Source organism: Colobus angolensis, unplaced genomic scaffold (genome assembly GCF_000951035.1).
Source record: "Colobus angolensis palliatus isolate OR3802 unplaced genomic scaffold, Cang.pa_1.0 Scaffold6, whole genome shotgun sequence".
NCBI lineage: Eukaryota > Metazoa > Chordata > Mammalia > Primates > Cercopithecidae > Colobus > Colobus angolensis.
The window spans coordinates 15,960,716-15,967,341 of record NW_012119598.1 but is presented as its reverse complement, the minus strand read 5'-3'; the positions used below and the strand labels follow the sequence as shown (position 1 = coordinate 15,967,341).

At 43.4% G+C, this 6,626-nt stretch overlaps 1 pseudogene; it reads left to right on the top strand.

The window, feature by feature from the left end:
• The window catches only part of LOC105526812, a 48,349-nt pseudogene that overhangs the window by 1,339 nt on the left and 40,384 nt on the right, over positions 1–6,626 (top strand).

Here is a 6,626-nt window from a genome sequence, read left to right as displayed (position 1 = left end):
GGCAGGTGCCTGTAGTCCCAGTTCCTTGAGAGGCTGAGGCACAAGAATCTCTTGAACCTGGGAGGTGGAGGTTGCAGTGAGCCAAGATCATGCCACTGCACTCCAGCTGGGGTGACAGAAGGAAACTTCTGACCTCAAATAATCCACCTGCCTCGGCCTCCCAAAGTGTTGCAGTGAGCTGAGATTGCACCACTGTACTCCAGCCCATGTGATAGAGAGAGATCTTGTCTCAAAACAAAACAAAAAAAAGAGCGAGGTGCTATCACACCCCCATTAGAACAGCAAAAATTTCAAAGGCAACAATACCAAATGCTGGAGAGTATGTGGAACAGCTGGAAGTCTCATAGTCATACTTTGCTGATTGTGGTACAAAATGGTACAACCAGTTTGGAAAATTGTTGGCAGTTTCATTCATATATATATGTAAAATAATCTAGGATTTCCCCTCTTATTTACTCAAAAGAAATATATAAATATATATATGTATATCTCTCTACAAGAATGTTCATTGAAGCTTTATTCCCATGGCAAAACATTGGAAGCAACCCAAATGAAATGATGGTTTTGATAAACAAAATGTGTGGTGTCCATACAATGCAATACTACTCAATAATAAAAAGAAATTCAACAACTTGGATGAATCATAAAAACATTCTGAGTGAAAGAAGCCACACACAAAAGATTACACACTTGATTCCATTTATATAAAGTTCAAGAACAGACGAAACTAACAGAAGGAGATAGAAATAAGAATAATGGTTGCCTGTGTGCTCAGAAGTGGATCAATAAGAAAGGGGCCTTAGAGAATTTGATTTGGGATATTGTTGTACATATTTGTTAAAATTCATTGTACACTTAAGATCTGTGCACTTTTCTGTATATAAATAATACCTCAATTTTAAAAACCAGAAAATTTAGAAAAAGTTAAAAAGGCGTGATGGCAAACACCTGTAATTCCAGTACTTTGGGAGGCCGAGGCAGGTGGTTTACCTGAGGTCAGGAGTTTGAGACCAGCCTGACCAACATGGTGAAACACCATCTCTACTAAAAATACAAAAATTAGCCAGACATGGTGGCAGATGTCTGTAATCCCAGCTACTCCGGAGGCTGAGACAGGAGAATCACTTGAACCTGGGAGGCGGAGGTTGCAGTGAGCTGAGATTACGCCACTGCACTCCAGCCTGGGTGACAGAGCAAGACTTCACCTCAAAAAAAAAAGAAAGAAAGGAAAGAAAAAGAAAGAAAGAAAGAAAGAAGGAAGGAAGGAAGGAAGGGAAAAGAAAGGAAAAGAAAGGAAAAGAAAGGACAAGAAAAGAAAAAAGAAAGAAAGAAAGAAAGAAAGAGAAAAAGTTAAAAGAAGAAAAGCTCTCCCACTCAAAGAAAATCACTATTGATGTTTTGGCATAGTTCCCTGTTGTATTTTTATTTTATGTTTGTTGATTTTAAGAAGTAGAGATGTAATCATCCTTATATTTAATGTTTTGTCCCTTTTCAGTTAATATTATATTATAGGCATTTCCCATGCTATAACGTGGATTACAGAAAACATTGTTTTTAATGGCTGTGTATTCATCTGAGTGGCTGTACCATGGCTCACTTTGTCACCATCTGCTCTTGCCTGTGGCAGTGTCCTGACAATAATATCCAGGTTTCTAGCTTAAGCCACTGAATTATTGCCTTAGGAAAAATCTCCAGGTATAGACTGAATGGGGCTGGGCATGGTGGCTTATGCTGTAATCCCAGCACTTTGGGAGGCTGAGGCGGGCTGATCATGAGGTCAGCGGTTCAAGACCATTCTGGCCAGCGTGGTGAAACCCTGTCTCTGCTAAAAACACAAGAAAAATTAGCCAGGCGTGATAGCACATGCCTGTAACCCCAGCTACTTGGGAGGCTGAGGCAGGAGAATCGCTTGAACCCAGGAGGTGGAGGTTGCAGTGAGCTGAGATCACACCGTTGCACTCCAGCCTGGGTGACAGAGTGAGACTCTGTCTTAAAAAAAAAAAAAAGAATGAATGGGTCAAATAAAATGAGCACCTTTATGTTTCTTGATACATATGCAGGATAAACAGTATAAACATTGGCTTTAGTGACTTAGAAAGAGGCAAGCACGTATGTATAAAGTCGCAATAGCAAATGCCAGCTCATTCTGTAGTTATAAAAGTGCGTACTGTATATTACCCATAAGCCCAAATTCACTTCTGGGGTCCCCGAGCTCTAGTTTGCTGTGTGTTTTCTACTGGAGTCAAAGGGACATATACCTCCAATGGAGCAAATTATTCATTGCCACCTGTGGGGATAACATGAATGTTCTCACAAATGGTGTCAATCTCCTTTTAATTTTTTTTCTTTTGAGAAAGGGTATTACTTTGTTGTCCAGACAGGAGTACAGTGGTGTGATCATGGCTCACTGCAGACTCAAACTTCTGGGCTCAAGTGATCCTCCTATCTCAGCCTCCTGGGTAGCTGGGATTACAGGCATATGCCACCACACCTGGTTAATTTTTTACTTTTTGTAAAGGTGGGTCTTGCTATGTTGCCCAGGCTCGTCTTGACCTCCTGAGCTAAGCCATCCTCCCACCTCAGCCTCCCAAAGCACTGGGATTACAGGCATGAGCCACCACACCTGGCCCTACTTTTAATTTGTGGAATTAAAAAAAGTTTTATATGTCAAAATTGTTAGATTTACATTCACAAGTCCACATTTGTCTAAGAGCTGCAGGCTTAGTAACTTATTGTTTAGCTCGATTCTGCTCTTCCTGGAGTGTTTTACCTCCAGTTACCGGCTCATTCCAGGAAAAGACTGTGACCTTGAAATGGACTCTTTCTTGTCTAGGATTTCTTTTTTTTTTTTAATGTTCTTTTTTTTTTTTTTTTTTGAGACAGAGTCTTCCTCTGTTGCCCAGGCTGGAATGCAGTGGTGGTATCTCGGCTCACTGCAACCTCCACCTCCTGGGTCAGGCAATTCTCCTGCCTCTGCCTCCTAAGTAGCTGGGATTACAGGCACAGGCCACCATACCAGCTAATTTTTGTATTTTTAGTAGAGATGGGGTTTCACCATTTTGGCCAGGCTAGTCTCGAATTCCTGACCTCAAGAGGTCCACTCATCTTGGCCTCCCAAAGTGCTGGGATTACAGGCGTGAGACATCTAGACCTTGTCTAGGATTCTTTGCCTGCTCGTCCTCTCAGCACAGGTTTTTCCACCTCTTGGGACTCCTCACTCGGTATCATCTATGGAGAAGGCTATGAACAAGGCCAGGAAGGGAAGGAGGTGACTGGCCTGTGTCAAACACTTTACATATATTTTCTCATTTAATTATCACAACTGTCCTCTGAAGTGGATATTGTTATTCCTATCTTTTTTTTTTTTTTGGAGATGAAGTATTGGAGATGGAGATGGAGTATTGCTCTGTCGCCCAGGCTGAAGTGCAATGGTTCGATCTCGGCTCACTGCAACCTCCGCCTCCTGGGTTCAAGCGAGTCTCCTGCCTCAGCCTCCCGAGTACTTGGGGTTACAGGCACATGCCGCCACACCTGGCTAATTTTTATATTTTTAGTAGAGATGGAGTTTCACCATGTTGGCCAGGCTGGTCTTGAACTCCTAACCTCAGGTAATCCACCCACCTTGGCTTCCCAAAGGGCTGGGATTACAGGAGTGAGCCACTGTACCTGGCTGTTATTCCTGTCTTACAGAAGAGGAAACTGAGGCTTAGAGAGTTAGCATAACCTGGTTATCATAGAAATGGTTGCTCAAATAATAGGTGTTTGTGGTCTGAAGACAAAATAGCAAGTTAGTTCTTGTGCTTACTCCCCAGAATAGCAGCCTCTCCCTGGAAAGTCCCTGGGGCTCCATGCAGATGGAGATAAGGATGCCACAGCTTCCAGGAAGGGGCTGAGGCATACTTGCATGCATCAACAACAGCAATGTCAAATGCCGGTTGTCTAGTAGGTCAGTGCTGAAGAATAAAATATTGGTGGGGCGGCTGAGAATTAGGTCATGTCTACACGAGTCACTCCAGTGCACACATCGTTTTACCCTTCAGCCAAACTGTGGTTCCATCAGGATGGTTGGAGTCGAACTAAATGAAAATTCACTTTAAACGAAAAAATAAAATGACTGACTCTCATACTGCAAATGCTGCCATATTTCTTCCTTTGAGCTGCACCTTCATTTCTAAGTGATAGATATATTTTTTTCTAACCAGGAAGTTAGAACGGTAGAGGGCTTTAGAGAGTCAAGGCCTACTCTAGGAGGGGAAGGAACATACAGGGAGTTTAGTGACAGTTCCAGGTCTAGATTTTTGGACTCTTTTTTTTTTGAGATGGAGTCCCGCTCTGTTGCCCAGGCTGGAGTGCAATGACATGATCTTGGCTCATTGCATCCTCTGCCTCCTGGGTTCAAGAGATTCCCCTGCTTCAGCCTCCTGAGTAGCTGGGATTACAGGCACACGATACCAGGCCCGGCTAATTTTTGTGTTTTTAATAGAGATGGGGTTTCACCATATTGGCCTGGCTGGTCTTGAACTCCTGACCTCATGATTCGCCTGCCTCAGCCTCCCAAAGTGTGCCACCGCGCCCGGCCTGGACTCTTTTTTCTTTCTTTTTTTTTAATTTTGCATTTGAGACATAGTCTCACTCTGTTGCCCAGGCTGGAGTGCAATGGCACGATCTTGGCTCACTGCAACCTCTGCCTCCAAGGTTCAAGCGATTCTTGTACCTCAGCCTCCCAAGTAGCTGGGATTACAGGCATGTGCTACCACACCTGGCTAATTTTTTGTGTCCTGACCTCAAGTGATCTGCTCGCCTCGGCCTCCCAAAGTGCTGGGATTACAGGTGTGGGCCACCATGCCCGGCCAATTTTTGGACTCTTCTATGCCATATTTCTCCTAGAGGAGAAACGTATTTGAACACCTTGGGTCTTCTGGGGAGTGTTTCAAGGGATACCTCTGCCACACGGCTTTTCTGCCCAGCGTTTGCCTCCCAACTGGAGACAGAGCTTCCTAATTGTTCTCCCAGGGAGGCCCATATAGGGGTGATAATATTGGTAAGGGCTGCTGTTGGCTGGAGGTGACAGACCAGGAACTGAGGTCACCCCAGCTCTGGCTGCCCTGATGTCTGAAGGGATCAGTGTCCTCACCAGGACCCATGATCTTGGCACACTGGTTTGGAAACTCTGGCTAAAGTACCGGCAGAGACATGAAAGTACTACTTTAGCCTTAGAGTAAATGCTTTCAGTACAAATCTCAAGGGTAAACTCTTGAGGTTAAGGAATATGTCTTTGTAATTTCTCTCCCTCTCTCTCTCGGCCTCTCTCTTTACCTAGTACATTAAATAGAAAAAAAAAAATCTTGGGTTTACAATCTCATCTTTACATTGAGAATACTATGAAGTCATGGTGGGGCTCACAGAGAAGGGATGGAGAAAGACAGAAACAGAAAGAGGAAGACAGATGGAGAGACAAATTGCATTTCACTAATAATATTCAGAATCACTCATCCATGGATCGTAAACCATTGAAAAATTTACCTGAAACTGTCCAGCCTTAAGTAATGTTCTGGGTACTCTTAATACAATTCCAGTATCTAAATTCATTATGAAATTAGGTAACAACATGAAACAATATATAAAGCAGGGTTTTTGGAGTCAATGAGATGTGGATATGAATCCCAGCTGTGCCGACTGTTGGTTCTGTGACCTTGGGGGTTGTCGAAGCTTTCTGTACAATGGGAATAAAAATATCAACCTTATGATGCCATCCTATTAATTGAGTGAGATAAGGCCTGTGAAAGTATGAAGTGCACACATTTAATTGGCTGCTCAACCCATTTTAATTCTCTGCACGGTAGCTTTGTTCCAATATCGTCTCATGCTGTGGCACCAACTCACAGTGAATTTATCTGAGCACTTTGGTAATTGCCATAGTCCTTAAAGTGGTGTCCAGAACAGATCCATCTCACCATGAATTTTATGGTTTAACAATCAGTGTTTAATAAAGTTCAATTTGACAGTGTAAGAGGCTAGGAGGTAAAGGTGTGATATTGTAAACGTGGGCGAAACATGCATCTGTTCATTTAGTGTGTTCATACAGTAAGCCCTGAAAGGGCTCTCCAGGAGTTATTGACTCTCATGATAGTCCTGTGAAGTGGGTACCCTTAGTTCCATGTTACAGAAAGAGAAACTGAGGCTGGGAGATTAAAGTGTCCAAAGTGACTCTGCTAGTAAGCTAGGATTACAGATCAGTTTTTGTTTTTTTTTTTGAGATGTAGTTTCACTCTTGTTGTCCAGGCTAGAGTGCAATGGCGTGATCTCGGCTCACTACAACCTCCACCTCCTGGGTTCAAGCGATTCTCCTGCCTCAGCCTCCCAAGTAATTGGGATTACAGGTGCCTGCCACCACGCCCGGCTAATTTTTTTTGTATCTTTAGTAGAGATGGGGTTTCATTATGTTGGTTGGGTGGACCTTGAACTCCTGACCTCAGGTGTTCCCCCTTCTTGGCCTCTCAAAGTGTTGAGATTACAGGTGTGAGCCACTGTGCCCAGCCACAAATCAGTTCTTTCTGACTCCACCCCTCCCCATCCCCATTTCTCAGATTTATGGACACACAGTTTGAATACAACGAAAAAATGAG